A 21,888-nucleotide genomic window follows, 5' to 3' on the forward strand; every position below is an offset into this window, starting at 1 on the left:
TACTTTGGCTGCTTCCATTCATTTAGGCTGTTGTGAATAATGCTACAATGAACCTTGGAATGCAGATGTTTCTTTGACATATTGATTTCATTTCCTTTGAATGTATACCCAGAAGTGGGATTGCCCGATCATAAGGCAGTTCTATTTTTAATTTTTTTAGGAACTTCATACTATTTTCCATAATAACTATATTAATTTACATTCCCACCAACAGTATATAAAGTTTCCCTTTTCTCCACATCCATGCCAGCATTTGTTATCTTTTGTCTTTTGGATAATAGCTATTTTAACAGGTGTGAGGTGGTAGCTCATTGTAGTTTTAATTTGCATTCCCCTGATGATTAGTGATGCTAAACATTTTTCCATATACCTGTTGGCTATTTCTGTTTTCTTTTGAGAGATGTTTGTTCAGGTCCTTTGCTCATTTTTAATTAGATTATTTGTTCCCTTACTATTCAGTTGTTTGAATTCTTTTTTAAAAACATATTAACCTCTCATCACATACACCGTTTGCAAATATGTTATCCCATTCTGTAGGTTGTTTCTCATTCTGTTGATTATTTCTTTGCTATCCAGAAGATTTTTAGTTTGAGGTAATCCCATTTGCATGAATGGATTCTTTAGTGAAATTCCACGAGGTAATGCATTGGCATGCAAGCATAATAGAATGGAAGAATAACGAGGCAGCCAATATCTGAGTTCCATTTTAGAAAAATGTTGACTAGAACAGGTGTTCAATCTTATAACCTGGCATTAAAGAACTTCCCTCAAACTAACGTTGATCTACTAAAATGCATGTTACCATAACATTGTTTGATAATTTTGAGTCTTTGAACTTACTGTTATCTAGCCTATTTCTCTCCAACTTATTTCAAAGGGTATCATAGGAAAGAGTTAAGTCTTAATAAAATCCTTATATATATAGGGCACTCCTCTTAACTACAGTTTAGCAGCCCTGTAAAAGAGATAATTAGATTGATTTGACATGAAATGTTGTTACAATCATGCAGCTTCCCTATGTGCTCCAAAAAAAATCATCCTTTTAATTAATCATTACGTAATTTCAACAGGAATTGACATTAGGCCCACCTGTAGTTGCCTTTTAGAAAGTATTCACTGCTGCCTGAAACCCAGAGTGCTTACTAAAATCTAGTCATGTTTAGGAGAGAATTTCACAGATACGGGGTACTACTGGATTATCATTGATGACTCCGGTATATCCCTGTGTATCATACCACTGGTAACTTGTATATACATGTGGCATGAGTTGGCCATTAGAGATGTTGCCTCACCCAAATTATTGGCTACCTTTAATTACCCTAAATCTTGGCTTTATATCAGTAAGGTATTCTCCTAAGAATAGATACCCTGGGAAACATCTGACTAGACCTGAAGTGTCCAATTAGAGGGTTTGACATCTCTGATATCAGATAGTGGCTTGGCCTTCCAAGGTTTTACAATTATAGCGGTCAATCAGCAGTTTTTGTTTAAGATCAGAGAAGTTGAAACACTACAGTGACAAGGACTGGGAGTTTGTCAGAACAGTAGCAGAGTTGAAATTTAAATGCACATTTGGGAAAGAAGAGATGTTGACTAAAGCTGCTGACCTAAGAAAAAATAATTTGGTTCTGAAATAAAGCTGGAGAGGCAAAGTTGGGACAAGTATATTTCTTAGTATAAGATGTCTGGACATGATGAAAGATTTAGAAATTTAAATGAAAAATGAATAAAGGAGTTTCTTTTAAAAAAAAAAAAAAAAAGCTGGCGATAAGACTAGGAATGTCCCTGGATATCTGGGATTTCCTTCCTGTTAATAATACACAGAGCCTGGTGATCCTTTCCTCTTACATCTCTTCTTACTTTCTGAAGATAAACTATTTCAAACAGTTTGGATCTGGGAAGGGTATAATGAATAAACATGTTCTTCAGCTTTAACAAAGATATAGAGATTGCAGGAAGTGAACGGCCACTTTAAAAAATGAGGAGAATCTCAAATGTGTAAAATAATACACTCTAAAAGGAGTGCTCTGTTACCCAGGAATGACTGAATTTTTGGGGGTGCTGGTGTGAACCTTTATGAAAGGATGTGTATCAGACACTGCAGGATAGCTCACTTAGGCCCGTTCCCAGCTACCCTCCTGCCTTCCTCTTCCATAGAGGGGAATGTATTGATTAAGAATCTCCAACTCTGCACTGCAGCACGTGTGTGTGTGTGTGTGTGTGTGTCTGTGTGTGCACACTGTAAACTCAGAGCCAGCACATTTCTTGCTGGACAAAATACAACAGAGAAAATAGATCCTCATTGTTCACTCTGTAATGCATTCAACAAGCAGTCATTAAGCTTTGTAAAGAAAACATTACTAGTTGCCTGCTACTGTGGTAGATGGTGGAGCTAGAATGATGAGCGAGACAAAGTCTCAGCCCCAAGGAACTCATCATTTATTCTGAAAAACAGAGTAGTAGTGCTCAAAGTTGTAAATGTTAGGGAGAAGGGCAAGAGGAGAGTATATTACAGGGTTCTGTTCTGGAATAGGGGAAGGAAAGCTTTGCAAAGATGGTGACCACGAAACTGACTCTGAAGAAAGAAATTAAAGTTCACCAGATGGACAAGAGAGAGTATGGCTTTTAGAAACACTGTGGGCTAGTTGAATTTGCTCAGAGTGCAGTAATTTTCAGTTTTTCCTACTTAGTGAATTTTTTTTTTTTGTTTTGTTTTTGAGACGTAAGTCTCGTTCTATTGCCCAAGCTGGAGTGGAGTGGCGTGACCTCGGCTCACTGCAAGCTCCGCCTTCCGGGTTCACGCCACTCTCCTGCCTCAGCCTCCCGAGTAGCTGGGACTACAGGCGCCCGCCACCACACCCGGCTAATTTTTTGTATTTTTAGTAGAGATGGGGTTTCACCGTGTTAGCCAGGATGGTCTGGATCTCCTGACCTTGTGATCTGCCCACCTCGGCCTCCCAAAGTGCTGGGATTACAGCGTGAGCCACCGCGCCCGGCTGCTACTTACTGATTTATACAGAACAGTCTAAAATATCACAATAGTTCATCACTGGATCGTTAATTTCCTGCATTACTGCTGCAGTTACTCTAAAGAAACTTGTATTTGTCTCCTTCACCAAAGGCAATGCTGTGGTTTGGCCTTCTTTACATATTAAGACAACCTTTAGGATGTTTATCATTGACCTCAAGTTCCTTTGCATTAACCCTGGTATAAGTCACTGAGAAAAAAAATATATATATATATTAGCTAATGAAGAAGAAATGTAGAAATGTCCTATCATTCCTTTTTCATTCCACTGGCTCTGAAAAAAATTCTAAAATCAGCCTGAAGCTATTTTTGGACAATCATAATATATCCAACATAGAAAAGTTAAAATCCCAATTGATCAAAATGACAATTTTCTATAATGGAAAGAAAAATGCAAACAGGCTCACTACCCACCAATTTGATGTAATAAATTATGGTGCATCCACATGACAGAAAATTATTCATCCTCTAAAAATGATCATGAAGATGATTATGTACGGCATGCAAAGAATGCAAAAAAATTATATATTATGATTGCAGCAAAATGCAAACACGTGAAAATGTTACTTGGAAATAACATGAAAAAAACTTAAATGAGTAGTTGTGGTAGCAAACGATCATAAATATTTTTCTTTTCAAATTTTTCTTTAATACTACTGATGGCTCATCTTTTAATTTTTAATTATAAAAAAATTATTAATTTTTAATTAATTTTTAAAAGATAGATTTTTATAAAGAGTGCTCCAAGTGTGGTCTGACCAGTTGCTGAATTCAGTAAGTCCACCATCTTCCCTACACTTCATGTAAGGGCTTGGGCTGAATGCAGCCCAGGACCATGAGCACTCTTACATGTTATTCTCACTGAGCTCAATGACAACAACAAAAATATTTTATTTTATACTTTGTGGTGCAAAAAAATTTTAATATAGAATCTTTCCTTTAACCTAATTACAATTTTTCTTTGCTGTATTAGAACCACACTTCCATCTGTTGGTGTATATTTGGCTAACACAGGAAGAATAAGACAATAATTCTTTCTTCTGGTTGCATTATCTTGGACAAGTTACTTAGCTTCTCTGTACTTCCCTGTCTTGTCTGTAAAAGGGGATAACAATAATTGTGTCTACTTCATGGGGTTGTCATAAAGATCCAATGCGATGACCCATGAAAAGCTTGGCCTGTGGCACGTGCTCAATCAGTGGTAGCTATTTATTGTCCTCAGACTTTTAAAAGCGTCCTTATGTTATCAAGCAAATAGGCTCACTTCCTTAAGTGCACAGAAGCCAATGCTATGGCACCAACTTTTGAGAAAAGAAAGGCATTATTGCAAAACTGGCCAGCAAGGAGACAGGCGTGGGAGTCAAATCTATCTCCCCAGTTTGGGATCTGGGGTAAGTTTTAAGGGATCAGAGGGTAAGGGAAAGGATTTAGGAATGTTGTCTTGGCAGAGTCTGATTGGAGGACCTCAAATTTGACCATTTACATAAGGTATGTTGAGGCAGATTTTAGCACCAGATCTTCTAGGCCAAGGGCTCCCTTGCTTCTGAAGGAGTTCTGACATTCAGGTTCCGGTCATGCCCTGATCTTCTTAGTTCCAAAGGGAGGCATGGTTGCTTTGGGTGTTGTTAGAGGTCAAAGTTTTTCCTATTGTGCATGCCCAGGCTACATGACTTGCAGTTTTGGGCTCTGTTATACCTACAAGGTAACCCGAGGTTCTGTTATCAACAGAATAGGCCCATTTTGGGATGACTGTATTACCCCCAACTCGTGTAAAAGTCAGAATTACATTGTGTCCTGCTTGTGTCCTATCCTGCATGAACCACGTTTTCTTTGAAAAGTTTCATGTCACAGAATCATGCCCATCTCCTATATGAACTTTTTCAAATTTGTATTCCTACATGTGAGATTCATGTGGCGTGATTCTAGCCTTCTTCCTCTGTGACTATCCTGAACTGATATGAAACTGTATCTTTCCTTTCTTCTACATTAAAAAAAGATATATGGATATACAAAAGAGTGTAAAAATAAAGCCACCCTCCTCCTCTCCCAGAGGCAAATATTACTTTGTGTTTTGTGTATCCTTTGGAAGTGTTCTATGCATTTTCAAGCATATTTATACTTGCATACATATCCCTGTGTATATATCACATTTTTAACCCAAATTGAATCATACCATACACACTGTCCTACAAGTTGCCCTTTTACTTAGCCCTTAGAAACTGTTTCATAAAAGCACAAATAACACCTCATTTTTGTTCACAGATGCGTAATTTTCCATTGTATGAAAAACATCCCAATTTTTTCACCAATCTCATATTGATGTTCATATGTTTCTATTCTTATGTTATTATAAACGTGCTGCAATAAATCTTTTGCCACATATATACATATTTTATATAGTATATAAACAACTGTAGCACATACAGAATTTTGTATTCTCTTTTTCCACGTATTATACATTTTGGAAGTTTTAGAAACTCATTTTCAGTTTTGCTATTACAGGTAAAGCAAAATAAATATCCTCAATAATTCAAATGTTATAAGAAAATGACATTTTGATTAATTGTGATACTAGCCTTTGTGGGTATGGGATATATTAGAGTTGCCTAGACAAAGTTTCCAGCAGATTACAGAATTCCTCAGAGCCAATGAAATAAAAAAAAAAAATTGAATGAAATAGTTCATGTCATTAGCAAACTGTATTAGGCTGTTCTTGCATAGCTATAAAGAAATACCTGACACTGGGTAATTTATAAGAAAAGAGGTATAACTGGCTCTTGGTACTGCAGGCTGTACAGGAAGTGTAGCAGTATCTGCTTCTAGAGAGACCTCAGGAAGCTTCCAATCATGGTGGAAGGTAAAGGGGGAGTAGGCACGTCACATGGGAAAAGCAGGAGCAAGAGGGCAGGGAGGTGCCACACACTTTTAAACAACCAGATCTCGTGAGAACTCACTATCCTGAAGATAGCACCAAGCCATGAGGGATCCACCCCCATGACCCAGAATTGTTAAGAAAAGAAACTTAAGGTCAATATCTCTGTTATAGCAAATGTACAAAAATATCTATTAAATTCCTAGAAATGTAATTGCTGATCTAAAGGACACAAGCATTAGTTGACATATCTAGTCAAACTATCCTCTAAAGAGGTTGTTGTATATGGTACTCATCTACCTCAAGTTTCTTATTATTTATCCATTACCAACAAATTCTATTATATAGACAAAGTTTGATCTAGGACATCATTTCTTGTACTTGATGTCCTAACATTCTGAGAGGTAAGTCAAGAATTGTTCCCTGTACTGTTCGTAGCCAAACAAGGCTTTGGGAAGAGTGCAAATCCATCAGTATTCGTTTCACCAACATTATTTAAGAATTGACTGTCAGGTGCTAATGGACACCAGTGAACACCTGGAAGACCTGGAAATGTAAAATAAGGGTGGCCCTGATTCTGCAGTGTCATTAGTTCATGCTTCTAATGGCGAATCAGCTTAACCATTTGGAGCTGATTTGTTGGTTAATGTCTCTAGACTGTAATGCTAGTTAGTAAAAACCGAAATTGATTTCCAATTTTTTTCAGCAGGTTATCCACTCTGTAATTGCCGAAGACATGAAAGGGAGCTTCTAGGGCAGAAAAGCAAAGGCTTGTTTGGCTCTTTCTGGACTACAGATCTTAACTGCTATAGCACTTCTGTGACAAATACTGCTGCCAACAGAATTCATCGTAAACCAAAGCAGCATTTCTCAGTGTAATAAATCTCACTTATTCCTCTTTAAATGTATAGCATCACTGCACTGAATCAAAGACAGGCCCAAGTGTTTGCTGCACTGTATCCAGAGTCCAGTATAAGAGATTATACTATTAATTCAGTAACTCACCAAAAATGTGTAAGGACCCACTATGCCAGACTCTGTTCCAGTGATGTGAACAAACCACACAAAAATCACCGCCCTCCTGGAGCTTACATTCTGGTAAAGGGAAAAATAAAATAAACAAAATAAGTAAAATATACAGGATGGTAAGAAGTGCTATTAAAAAATGAATATAGTTTTTAAATTAAAATGGAAAATCCAAACAGGATGGGTGGATTCTATCAATGTTAATATCCTGGTTGTGATATTTTTCTATTGTTTTATAAAATGCTTCCATTGGGAAAAATTGTGTAAAGGGTACATGGGATCTTTCTGTATTCATTCTTACCACTGCATGTGAATCTACAAATATCTCAATAAAAATTTACATAAACCTTTTTTTTTTTTTTTTTTTTTTGAGACAGTCTCTGCTCTGTCACCCAGGCTGGAGTGCAATGTTGTGATCTCAGCTCACTGCAACCTCCGCCTCCCAGGCTCAAGAGATTCTCGTGCCTCAGCCTCCCAAGTAGCTGGGACTATAGGTGCATGCCACCACGCCCAGCTAATGTTTTTGTATTTTTTATAGAGGCAGGGTTTCACCACATTGCCCAGGCTAGTCTCAAACTCCTGGCCTCTGGTAATTGGCCCACCTTGGCCACCCAAAGTGCTGGGATTACAGACGTGAGCCATCGTGCCCTGCCAAAATTTACATAAAGTTAAATTTTATGGTCTAATTTTATATAGTGCTGTCAGGTAAGTACTGAAAGGTAACATAAAGACCTGAAGTCAATGAAAGAGTAAGAAATGTGGTAATATGGCGTGACAGTATGCCAACGGAACCAGAGGAAAGAGACAGACAGGCCTGCAGAGTCCAGGGCACAGCTGCTAATGAAGTGGATGTCCAGAAAGGAGTGGCTGGACAGAGTAGAATAAGAGGACAGGTCATTGTATAGACTTTGGCTGTTACTCTGAGTAAGAGGGAAAGCAATTGGAGTATTCTGGGTAAAGGAGAAGCACAATCCGACCTAAAGTTTTATTGTCATTCTGGCTGCTGTATTGATATAAGACCATAGAAACCAATAGATGAACCACAGCATTAGGACATGGATGGCATTCTGCCGAATCACTCAAATGCCAAAGTAAAATGCTTCTGTCCATGCCATTGACTGATACCAGATTCTGAAATGAAACCCAGTGAGTTTTCTCTGATACTTAAGAAATACTGTGATGAAATGTACTCTAGTCCAGAAAACTATAAGATGAATTAAAATATCTGAATGCTGTGCATAAACTCCTCCTATGATATATCCTATGATTTGTGTTTTGCTTACATTTTTTAAACCATCAATACTAAAATTCCATAGGAGAGTAGTTCTAAGCAGTTGTAATGAATAAAATGTTCCTTTGAAAAACAATGTTTCTTCTCTTTACAGAAGAATTTTTAAAATAAATATTATTTTGCTTTTTATGTTTTAAAAGTGTCTCCTGAATTTGACATTTGGAGAATCATACATGGTCATTAAGCATATGACGGTACAGTGAAAAACAGACATGTAAATAGCAGAGACACTCTCTTCTTACCAGATTAATAAATTGAAGAAGAAAGTGGTAATTGATCATTTAGATGAAGACTCTGCAAGAGTCTTTCATCAGCAGCTTTTCTTCAAGATTGGTGACATCTTTAAATTATTGAAAATGGGAATGTAAATTGTAGCTTACATTCTGTAAGATTCTGGCAACTAGAAATTTCTATCAACTGGTATCTTTATAAACCCAAAGTACAGAGCTGGGCGTTGTGGCACATGCCTGTAATCCTGGCGCTTTGGGAGGCTGAGGTGGGAGGATCCCTTGAAGCCAGGAGCTCAAGACCAGCCTGGGCAATATAGTGAGACTCCCCTGCCTACAAAAAAAAGAAAAAAAAATTAACCGAGTGTGGTGGCATACACCTATAATATCAGCAATTTGGGAGGCTGAAGCAAGAGAATCACCTGAACCTAGAAGGTCGAGGCTGCAGTGAGCTATGACCACCACTGCACACCAGCCTAGAAAACAGAACACGACTCTGTCTCAAAGAAAAAAATAATAATAAACCCAAAGTACAATGATAATTCACATTCATAATGCTCACATGAGGAAAGATCCTGAAACACCTTCTGAATTACCTAAGAAAAACTGTGTTCAATACAGAATTTTGAATATGTTATTAATTTTGAAGAAAGTAGGCTTTTAAATTGTGTGTGGCATGTTTAATAATAAGCTATTAGCCAGAATATTTCATTACTCAAAACAACATATTCTCCCCTATCTGTGTGGCTTACTGTATACAATTCCAGACATAAAATTTCTAGACTAAAGCTGTAAAATCTGCTCGTTTAATATTTGTAGTAAAATTTTTTATTAAAACTGATTATTCTAGAGGCAATCAGAGAATTTCTGTAAGGAGCTTTATTTCACTTAACAGCACCACATTTTACAAATAAGAATTATCCAAAAATGTTAATACATAAAATTAGTTGTAAAGCTAGGATGAGATCCTAGTTTTTCCTGACTTAGAGTAGCATGCATTCCCTCCACCACACTCAAATATGTACCATTTTATTTTTTATAAATTATAAAACTAGAGAATACAACAGGATTCCAGTATATCCTGTTACTTGGTCTACCAATAGTCTGGTATTTGTTAGTGTATTACCATTATTTTAATATTTTTAAAAATCCAAATAATCTCCATTTTGAGATCAAAATCAATGATTCCTTGTATAGAAAAAGGTCAGCTGATGTACTCTCCAACTCTCAACAGGTACAAGTAACTATAAATAATGATACTATTGCCGGGCGCGGTGGCTCACGCCTGTAATCCCAGCACTTTGGGAGGCCGAGGCGGGCGGATCACAAGGTCAGGAGATCGAGACCACGGTGAAACCCCGTCTCTACTAAAAATACAAAAAAAAATTAGCCGGGCGCGGTTGTGGGCGCCTGTAGTCCCAGCTACTCGGGAGGCTGAGGCAGGAGAATGGCGTGAACCCGGGAGGCGGAGCTTGCAGTGAGCCGAGATCGCGCCACTGCACTCCAGCCTGGGCGACAGAGCGAGACTCCGTCTCAAAAAAAAAAAAAAAAAAAAAAAATGATACTATTGTACTATGTAAAGTTTCTCTTGCAAGAATAATCCTTATTCTAGGACCAAGACTTTCCAAAGCAGTAGAAAAAGAATATGACAGAGTTGACATTAACATGTGAATTCAGCCTAGGAATATACATTCACACATGATAAAAGTAAAGAAAGTGAGGACAATAAAAAACTACTTTTTAAGAGAAAAATGAGAGCTCGCTATTAATAATATTATAGGACCTGCAAAGGAAAAAATTTATTGTTCAAAAACTTCTCCTCGGTTATGAAATAGGAGAGAAAATTATTCAAAGATGAAGAAGTCAAAGAAACATATCTGGAGCTTGCTTATAATATTCTCTCAAATAGCAGTGTAAACAAAAACTCTCAGCAGCTGGAAAAATCTGCACAGAAAATAAGGTGACAACTCCACAATAACATATGTAAACATTTCCTTTTTAAAATTCACATTAAGATAGATTTTAAAAAATCAAATATTATTTCATTTTTAAATTTATGTGTATGTCTAATATTTAGGTATATGTTTTTCATACATAATTTTTTAATGTGTACATATATATATATAGAGAGAGAGAGAGAGAGACAGAGGAAAGACAAGATCTCATTCTGACACCCAGGCTGGAGTGCAGTGACACAATCATAGCTCACCGCAGCCTCGATCTCCTGGGCTCAAGTGATCCTCCTGCCCCAGCCTCCCAAGTAACTGGGACTACAGGCATGCACCATCATGCCTGGCTAGTTTTTTTCTTTTTGTTAGAGAAAGGGTCTCCCGATGTTGCCCAGGCTGGTCCACAACTCTGGGCTTAAGCAATCCTCTCACCTTTGCCTCCTAAAATGCTGGGATTGCAGGTACAAGCCAGCACGCCTGGCCCTATATTTTAAATGTATCATAAAATATCCTCATGTTCATGTTTAAGTTATTTAAGGATAATATCTTCTTTTTATTACCTTATGTGCTAATAATTTATATTAAATTTATAATGTTTACGATTTATAAATTTACATTTTATATTTATTGTTTATATACTTTTTATTTGAAATGAATTAAACATTTAATTTTAGTAATTTTTATTTTACTTCTAAAATATGTAAGTAGAATATCCTCATTCATTCTGTATACCAGTTACAAAAACATTAAATAGTCTTCTTAAAACACTGTCATCCTCATATGTTGGGCATATTCTTCAATGTAACTTGAGACTTCCAAAGCAAGTTATAAAAGATTGAATTAGCCAGGCACAGTGGCTTACACCTGTTATATCAAAACTGTGGGAGGCCAAGGTGGGAGAATGACTTGAGCCCAGGAGTTTGAGACCAGCTTGGGCAACGTAGGGAGCCCCCCATCTCTGTAAGACTATAGGCTTGCATTTATAGTCCCAGCAACTTGGGAGGCTGAGGTGGGAGGATCACTTGAGCCCAGAGGGTCAAGGCTGTAGTGAGCTGTGATCCTGCTGAAACCGGCCTTATTGTCTGAGGTGTCACCTGAAGTTGCTGGTCTCACGGCCAAGAAAATGAAGGATGCAGACACTCCAAAAGTGAGGTTAGAGCAGAAGTTTAATAAGCAAAAGAAAGCAAGCTCTGGAGCAGAGAGGGGTCCCAGAAAGATGGGTTGCCATTTTACAGTGAAGTGCAAGGGTTTTTATAGACAAGCTGGATGGGAGGAGCGCTTCATTTGCATAAGGCACAAATTTCTGAGTTCCCACCCCACCCTTTCTGGTGCCCATGGGGCTTCTTAGCCTGAGTTACTCCGTGTTGTTTTATCTCTTCCTGCTGCGCATGTGTGAAAAAGGTGGGGGCGTATAAAAAAGGCGGGGGCAGGGGGGAGCGGGGGTCGCCAGAACACTCCAAGGTGAACGTGCCTGGCTCAGGGTAGGTTTTCTTATTGGTGCTGCTGCAGGCACTCCCCCTGCACAAGCCTCCTTGTCTGAGTATTTCCAAGAAGAGAGGGGTCTGTGCTTACTGAGGCCCACTGCATGTCTGTATGTTACACAGGAGACCCCTTTCTGTGTTAGAGCTTGCCTTCCTTATCTGTGTTTGCAGCCTGATCTCTCAGGATGATCTTTGCTGAAGGAGAAACGACCTCTTGGGCTGCTTTTTATAAGAAGGGAATTCCACCGAGGACCCTTGCCCTATCTGCCTAGTTGATTTCTCTCTCTCTGCTCTCACACTGCTGTATTCCAGCCGGGGTAACAGTGCAAGATCCCGTGTCAAAAATAACAATAATAATAAAAATTAAATAAAGAAATGAAATCAAGAAATAATAGTGATAGAAAAAAGAAATAAAAGCTATATATCTGTAAGACTCTGCCTTCTAACCATGACTGAGGAACTGGTCGTGGGCTAGTCTTTCAGACATAAACAAATACAAAACTCAACAAAATGGCTGGGTGCTGTGGCTCATGTCTGTAATCCCAGCACTTTGGGAGGCCGAGGTGGGTGGATCACCAGACGTCAGGAGTTCGAGACCAGCATGGCCAACATGGTGAAATTCTGTCTCTGTTAAAAATACAAAATTAGCCAGGCGTGGTGGTGCACACCTGTAATCCCACCTACTTGGGAAGCTGAGACAGGGGAATTGCTTGAACCCAGGAGGTGGAGGTTGCAGTGAGCCAAGATTGTGCCCCTGCACTCCAGCCTGGGCAACAGAGTGAGGCTCTGTCTCAAAACAAAACAATACAAAACAGAAAAACAAACCTGAAAAACCTGATCATAATATATAAATTAACTATTTCAGACATTGCACGACAGACTGGAATATGATCCCTAGAAGGCTGATACCTGTACCAGAAGACTGTGGTCCTTAAAAGGACTATGATCCCAGCAAGAATTGAAGCCAATGAGGTGAACCCACAATTGCTCTGTCTTTCTGCTTGGAGGTGCATTCCAGAGCACAGTGCAGGGAGGGGATGCCCAAACACAGCAGTTTTGCCAAATGGAGGAAAGAGATGTTAGAATTCAAAGCAACTGAGGCTCCTGAAGCCTTCGGGGCAGAGTCACAGAGAAAAGGGAACTGAATAGAAAAGAAATTCCAGATAGCTGGATAGGATTCCTCACATTTTGAGCCCAAAAATACGCTGCGCATGCATAGGATGAGGCTTTACAAAACAAGGCAGCAAAGAAATACCAAGGAAAGACCAACTATGTGCTGGGAAAAGAATAATTACTGGAATCTGGAAGTTGAACAAATACTGGAGCTCACACAGAGATAGGAGACATTCTAGCTCTGATTAGCCACAGCAGAGAGACCTCATTGAACATCTCAAGCTTTCAACAGAAAGACCAGGCTTTCCAGGAAGACCGGGCCTTCAGTGTGGAGCTAATCTAGCTCTAAAGTAAAGGCAATTCTAGAGCCAATAATAAAACTAAAAGCAAGATTTGCAAAAATCAAGCTGATCCACAAGTAAATTAACTGCTTGTTGGAACAAACTTCAACATTCTATTAAAGAAAACCACAAATTCCACACACTCAATGATGTACCATTCATAATGTCCAGTATACAATAAAATTTTTTACTAGACAATCTAGCAGGAAATTGTGACCTTAATCAGATAAAAAATCACCAACAAAATAGATTCAGAAACGATAGCAATTTTCAGCAAATAATTTTAAATAGCTGTCACAAATATGCTCTGGAATATGAAGAGAAACATGAACATAATGAGGAAACAACTAGAAATATTAATACAAAAATAAAAATATAGGAAAAGAATCAAATGGAAAATCTACAATTAGAAATTCAATATCTGAATTTTTTTTTTAACTCACAAGATGGCTAAATAACACATTTTACAGTGAAAAAAAGGACTAGTGAACTTGAAAATGGGCAATAGAAACTATCCAAGCTGAAACACAAAGGGACAAAGGCTGACAAAAATGACCGGTGTCTCAGTAGCCCTGTGTACCTGTAACTGGAGGACCAGAGGTGTACGAGACAGCAATTGGGGCAGAAAAATATTTTTTTAAATGGTCAAAATCTTCCCAAATTTCACACAAAAAATTAAATTCAACAATCCCAAGTAGTACAGACACACAACCCAAAGCACACCAAAATCAAATTTCTGAAAGAAAAATATCTTAGCCAGGGAATAAAGACATATTACATACCAGAGAATAATGAAAAGTATTTCAACTGACTTGTCAGAAATGATACAAGCTGAAGACAGTGGAGCAATATCTTAGGGTGCTGAAAGAAAAAACAGCCTAGAGGCCAGGCACGGTGGCTTAGGCCTGTAATCCCAGCACTCTGGGAGGCCGAGGTGGGTGGATCACTTGAGGTCAGGAGTTTGCGAGCAGCCTGGCCAACATGGCGAAACCTCATCTCTACTAAAAATACAAAAATTAGCCAGGTATGGTGGCATGTTCCTTTACTCCCAGCTACTCAGGAGGCTGAGGCAGGAGAATCGCTTGAACCCGGGAGGTGGAGGTTGCAGTGAACCGAGATCACACCACTACGCTCCAGCCTGGGTGACAGAGTGAGACTTCATCTCAAAAACAAAAAACAAAAAAACAAAAAAACAAGCAAAGAAAAAACAGCCTAGAATTCTGTATCTACTAAAAATATCCTTCAAAAATGAAAGTCAAGTAAAGACATTTTCAAATATAGGCTAGGAGAATTCACAGTAGCACTTCAGTATTCCAAGTAACATTAAAGGAAGTTCCTCAGGCTGAAAGAAAATAATATCAGATGGAAACTAGAAAGAATAAAAAGCAGAAGAAATGGTAAATATATGAAAAATTTAGGAGATTTTTTTCTCATTTCTTAATTTCTGTAAAAGATGATTGTGACTGTTTAGAGCAAAATAATAACAGGGTATTTGAAGGTTATAACTTGCAGAAGTACATTCTATAATTATAAATTGTAGGTTGTAAGGTGAATTACATATAAAGTGGCACAATATTATTTGCAGGGAAGCTGGGATACATTTAAGATACATATTGTAAAGCATGATGGAATAGAATTAAAGAAGTATAACTAATAAGAAATAGAAGAGATAAAATGTAATTTTTAAAATACTTTTAAAAACACACAGAAAAAAATCAAATAACAGATGGAACAAAGAGAAAACAAATAGCAAAATGATACATTTAAATCAAACTAAATCAATAACAGCATTAAAAATAAATGGAATAAACATTTAATTTAAAAGGCAGAGGTAGTGACACTGGTATTTTTATTTGAGCAAGATCAAATTATTTCCAGTTTACAAGAGACCTACTAAAGAATATCTAAATAAATTGAGAGATAGACGATGATCATAGATTGGAAGACTCAATAGTGTTTCAAACATTCTCCAATCTCCTCAGGCCCCACTCTCTTTTAATATCTCCAGATGACATTGAATCCGACTTTTCAGAGAAAATGGAACTATCTTAACTTCTGATTGTAAATATATAAACTTACCTACATCTGTCCCCATCTATCCTCCTTCTTACACATTAAAATAAAGAAACTCTTTGTCCTCCTGTATGGGATTAATCTCTCCACCTGTGCTTTCTTTAATTCTTCTCAAGAAACTGGTTATTTTGCTACCAAATTATTCACTCTTGCTCTTAAAAATTTAAATTCTTGCGGCCGGGAGCGGTGGCTCATTCTTGTAATCCCAGCACTTTGGGAGGCCGAGGCAGGCAGATCATCTGAGGTCAGGAGTTCGAGACCAGCCTGACCAATATGGTGAAACCCCATCTCTACTAACAATACAAAGTTAGCTGGGTGTGGTGGCGCATGCCTATAATTCCAGCTACTCAGGAGGCTGAGGCAGGAGAATCGCTTGAACCTGGGAGGCAGAGGTTGTAGTGAGCCGAGATGGCGCCGTTGCACTCCAGCCTGGGTGACAGAGTGAAACACTGTCTGAAAAAATTAATTAATTAATTAATTTAATTTTGGTAACTGGATTATTCCCATTCATTTTTAACCCTCTACCACTTAAGAAAACAACAAAATAATTTGGTTCCTATGTCCCTTCATCTACAATCCTAACTCCCTACCTCTCTCTCTTTCTTCACAATCAAACTCACCCCCATCCACAATGGCGATTATTCTCTCCATGAAATACACTCTTCCCTTGCCTTCTGGTTTTCTCACATTTCTTGTTATGAACTGAATCTTTGTATCCTCCTCTCAAAATTCGTATGTTGAAGCTCTAACCCTCAATATGATGGTGTTAGGGGGTGAAGCCTTTGGGAGATAATTAGGTTTAGATGAGATTCTGAAGGTGGAGCCCCAGTGCTGGGATTAGTGCCCTTGTGAGAAGAGGAAGGTACACGATAGCTTCCTGTCTTCACTACTGAGGATACTGCAAGAAGGCAACCATCCGCAAGCCAGGCAGAAGGTCTTCACCAAAAATCAAATCTGCTGATGACACCTTGATCTTGGACTTCCCATCCTCCAGAACCGTGATAATTAAATGTTTATTGCCTAAATAACTCAGTCTATGGTATTTGTTATAGCAGCCTGCGCTAAGATACCTCTCTGCATGCTTTTTCTGTCCAATCTACAGCCTCAGCCTCCTTGACTCTGAATTTAAATGTAGAGCTCCTCAAGGTTCAGCCCTAAATCTGTGCTGCTACTCTAGCCCCAATCACAACAGCCTCCCCCGGCCCCCATATTTGCCAGAACCCTTTCCATCCAAATCAGGCCTTTGTATATATTATTATCTCTGTTAGAAAAGTTTCTTTCTCTTTCTTACCATCCTAAACATATGTTTTTCACATCTGAGTTAGTCGTTACTTCTTCTGGGAATCCTTCTCCTACTTACCTTGTTAGGTCAAATCCCCCTATTATTTGCCTTCATAGTACTGTGTTATTCTTATGAGTACTAAACACTGTAGCAATTTACACTCTAATTTTTTTAGTGTCTGTCTCTAACACTAGACTGTGAGTTCCTAGAGTATACACTAAAAGCCTTGATTAATATTTATAGAATATATGAAATGTCCTCCCAAAAATGATTTTATAGATTGTTTTCAACAAATTTTCCTAATGGTCAATAAGTATTTGTTGAAAGAATTAATGAATCTCTTTATGCCCCCACTGTTTTACCTTTAAAATAGGGGCTTTAAATATATAGAAAATAATTAAAAGTTTAAAATGGCATCTGTAGTAGTTTGGATGGGCTAAATAAACTACTCAATCAAATAGACACAAATATATTGTGGCTTGAATAAAACAAAAATTTTTGCCTTGTTTATATAATGGTTCAGAATGGGAGTTCAGGTCAGGTGGCAGCTTTTCTCCATGCATTGATTCAGGAACCCCAGTGCCTTTCATTCTGTGGCTTCCCCATGGTCTTCCTATCATCTGCATTTAGCCAATAGAAAAGAGTGCAGAGGAAGAATTCATATTCTCCAAGAAGCCCCCTTCCAGAAGTGGCACACATCACTTCTATTCATCAGGCAACTGACTATACTCTCATTACTCTGCAAGAATAAAAGAATGGATTTTGCAGACAACCAGTGGTCTCTGCTACTATCATCCAAATACAAGGTCTCTTATTATTTTAGTTTTGCTGAGTTTTTTGAACATGTAACAATTACAAATAGTAATAACATTCTGGGTTAAAATTAGGTCATACTGAATGGCAATTCAAAAACTTATCTTACCATCTCCTATTAGTGAGAGGCAATGGTACTCTAGTTTGGTTCCACAAAAATGTGGTTGTTAGGGGATGGAGAGTTTGAGGAGATATTGATCAAAGGACACAAAATTTCAATTAGGAGGAATAAGCTCAAGAGATCTACTGTGCACCTTGGTGACTATAGTTAATAACAATATACTGTATACTTGAAAATTGCTAAGAGAGTAGATTTGAAGTGTTCTCACCACCAAAAAAGGTAAGTACATTAAATAATGAGTATGTTAAATAGTATGATTTGACCATTCCACAATATATCAAAACATCATGTTGTACATCATAAATATATACAATTTTTACTTGTCAATTTTAAAAAATAGGCCAAGAGAGCTTGCTCACCCATTTCCACCATGTGAGGACACAGCAACAAGGCACCATCTGTGAACCAGGAAATGGGTCCTCGCCAGACATCACATCTGCTGGTGCCTCGATCTTCGACTTCCCAGTCTCCAGAACTGTGAGAAATAAATTTCTGTTGTTCCTAAGGTTTTTTTAAAAATGTAGTTGTGGCAGTTAAGTCTTTTCTCATTCTCTGTTGTGTAAAATATGAAAAGAAAAAGGAAACATACCTGGAATACTATTTATTCACAGGTAATTCACATAATCTCTTTTAATGACAGTTTAAAAGTTATGGGGGCTAAAAGCTGGTTTACTCTCCCAAGATAATCAGTATATAATATATCTAATATATAATAATTATATTATATCTATTATATATAGATAGTATATATATGATAATTAATTATATAATTATTATATTATATCTATTATATATATGTTATATATTATATATAATTATATATGTTCAGCATGTATAATATATAATATATATTCAGCAGGTATAATATATATCATATACAATATATATTCAGCACATATAATATATATGCTGAATATTATCTGTTTGCCTCTCCAGATCTACTCTCCACCCTTTTCTGTGCCTCAGGAGGCTGACCGTATGGACTGAATCAACTGACTCTCTTAGCCTCTGGCTTCCCACTGGGTTTAGCCAACGTAAAGCACAAGCAGGGGATCAAAGCAGACAAGGTGTCACTGACCAGTAGCTCAGCCAAAGTCTGCAACTTCTATTAGGAAGTCCTCTCCCCATAATTTTTGCTCTTCAAGTGCCAGTAATTGTTTCTTCCCCTTCCCCTTTCCCTTTGGGATCAGCAGTGACATCTCCCTGCTGGCCTGCCCCAGGGTACTATAATATCTCTTGTGATTTCTCTGAATTCTATCTACACCTTTGCAAATAGTTTCTTTATCAAACTGTCCTTAAATTATCCATCAATGTCTTGCTTTTGTGAAAGCTTATAACTACAATCACCTAATGGCCTACGAGGTACTCTATGGATATCCCGTTGGACAAAACTGTCATCAATAAGGATGTCTTCAGAGACCCTGCTCTTAAACACAGGGCTGGATGAGAGGCCAAGGTCAAGTTCCAAGAAAGGTACAAGACAGGCAAGAACAAGTGGTTCTTCTAGGACCTAGATTTTACAAAGCGATTCCACAGTGTCCTAGTTCTAATATTTAAACCTACATTAGAAAATGTTTAAAAGAAAAACTTCACCTATTAAAAATCTTTGGGAACACTGAATGAAAAAAAAACTATTTATATATTGTATACTACATTTCCCAGGCGTTTTTGTTCACAGACTTTTCCCTTTTTTAAAAAAAGCACATAGGAACTAGTGTTCCACAGAATATAATTGAGAAAATTCTGATTTATATCAACAGAAAGAAGAGAAGAAAGATAAATGTAACACTACACAATTTCTAGGAAAGCTCATATTGTTTTTATTTTTGCTGTAAAGCACAGCCAACCACTCATTTGAAGATAGCATGGTTCACACAGCGCTGTCCTCCCACATACATGTACATACCCCTGCACCTGGCTTCGGTCCACTGCTAAGACCCCAGGACCCCTCTCTCTGACCTCAAAGTCATCATCCAGGTCACCAGAGATAGCTCACCGCAGAAATCTGTGACCATAGACATGTAGCCTTGAACTACAGCTTACACAAGCCCCACTGGACAAAGGAAACCCAACTGAAGACAAATTACCAGAGAGAAAGCATGGAAGCTACCAAATTGTTGGAACCATTTCATTTCATGGGCTATATCTATATTCTATCTACACCTTTGAAAACTATTTCTTTACCAAACTCTTCTTAAATTTCCTCCTTTTGTGAAAGTTTATAACTACAAGCACCTAATTTCCACAAGGTACTCTGTGGATATTACACAGAAAGTACTAATTTTTTCTTTCTTTTTGTTATTTTAAAGACAAGGTCTCACTTGTTGCCTAGGCTGAGGTGCAGTGGCTATTTATAGGCATGATTATAGAATACTACAGGCTCTAACTTCTGGGCTTAAGTGATCCTGTCACCTCAGCCTCCCAAGTAGCTGGACGACAGGCACATGCCACTGCACCCACTTTGTACTAATTTTCAAATTGAAGATTTCAGAAACACTGAACTTGGAAAGACCCTGAGAGATGACTTTTTTCATTTTCAATCAGTGCTGAGTCATCTCAGATACTCAATCATCTGTTTTTTAAAAAATGTAAACCTCCAAGCAGATCATGATCCCTTTCCTCTTCTTTGCGTTTTCTGTTTGTATCCTTAATAGCACCTACCACATTGATTAGTAATTGTTAGTTTAATGTTCTGTCTCTTCAAACATAATGCAAGCTCTTTCCAGGAAGAAAATGAATCATTGTTGTTAAAGCCTTAACACTTGACCCAGTATGTATTTAATAAACATTTTTGAACAAACGAAAAACCTTGGCGAAATGAATAAATATTTCCTTGGTAAGTTCTTTCACTATCAATCGTATCACAAAATTTTTCTTAATACCAACTTAAATGCCATTTTGTGTATAGAAAAATCCCTAAAAGATCCTAGAGGTTATCCACTCTGGGCAGAAGTGCATTTAAAAACTAAAGCTTTTCCTTCTTTCATTTCTGCTGTAGGCCCCAGTGGTTACTGTCGAAATGGGCAAGTTCATGAAACCTGGGAAAGTGGTGTTTGTCCTGGCTGGATACTACTCCAGACGCAAAGTTGTCACATTGATGATGCAACCTCAGACCGCCCCTACAGCCATGCCCTGGTGGCTGGAATTGACCACTATCCCTGCAAAGTAAGAGCTGCCATGGGCAAGAAGATCACCAAGAGGTCAAAGATCAAGTCTTTTGTGAAAGTTTATAACTAGAGTCACCTAATGCCCACAAGGTACTCTGTAGATATCCTCTTGGACAAAACTGTCGTCAATAAGGATGTCTTCAGACATGCTGCTCTTAAACGCAAGGCTGGACAAGAGGCCAAGGTCAAGTTTGAAAAGAGGTACAAGACAGGCAAGAACAAGTGGTTCTTCCAGAAGCTGCAGTTTTAGATGTTTTGTTTTAGTCATTAAAAATTAAAAAGAAAAAAAAACTAAAGTTTTCTTCGGTTTTGTTCATTGTATTTCTTTTAATCTTCAGAGAAGAAAATATATACAACCATCCTTGCAGATGTATTTCAATTTCACAAACATTTAGAATTAGAAAAATTCCTCCTCCTAGCTACAGAGTCTCCATCCAAATATCTACATGGGCTTGACAAGCAAGGAAAATGCATAAAGGAGGGTATTTTGTCATAAGGCCTAAAACTAAGATCCAGTGTTCTGTGCTGCTTCGATAGCTGGTGGAATCAGAAGGGCCTTAAATGGCCTAACTGTAAGTTCCCCTGCAGCTCTGTTCCCAGAGATAAGATTCCCTAGCCAAATAACCCTCTGTATCAAGAGGACCAGGTGTAGTTCCTGCTTATCTCTGAGTAGTGAGTTTCCGTTCCCTATCAGACTGTGATATTATTCGAACAAGTGAATCACACCTTCCTGTTGGAACCAAGGGACACCTCACCCTTTAGATACTACAAAGCCTGGCTCCCAAAGCCCATCCTTGTTCACTGTGTTCCTGAGTGCAAATCCAGTGTGGTCCTGTGTAGTATACCATGTCCTCCTCCTCAGGCGGTGAGTATATGTGATGAATAAATTACTGTTGATCTTAGCTGTCCAATGTTGGGTGTCAGGTGTTTGGCCATTTCCATAAACCTAGGTCAAGAATCCCTTCCTCATCGACAGAGTGACTGGGAGGCAATTAAAACAGGCACAGACCTGGTATGGGAAAAACGATTGCAGGGGAAAGAACTATAACAATACCTGGAGCTTGTGGCTTAGAGCTAGGAAGTGGGGGGGAACCATGGAGGTCT

General features: G+C 38.1%; 1 pseudogene; it reads left to right on the forward strand.

Moving 5' to 3' along the window:
* The first annotated feature begins 20,636 nt into the window (after nt 1-20,636).
* On the forward strand, nt 20,637-21,034 carry LOC102145449 (large ribosomal subunit protein eL27-like; annotated as a pseudogene).
* Nucleotides 21,035-21,888: the final 854 nt, after the last annotated feature.

This window comes from Macaca fascicularis, chromosome 7 (genome assembly GCF_037993035.2).
Source record: "Macaca fascicularis isolate 582-1 chromosome 7, T2T-MFA8v1.1".
NCBI classification, from domain to species: Eukaryota; Metazoa; Chordata; class Mammalia; order Primates; family Cercopithecidae; genus Macaca; species Macaca fascicularis.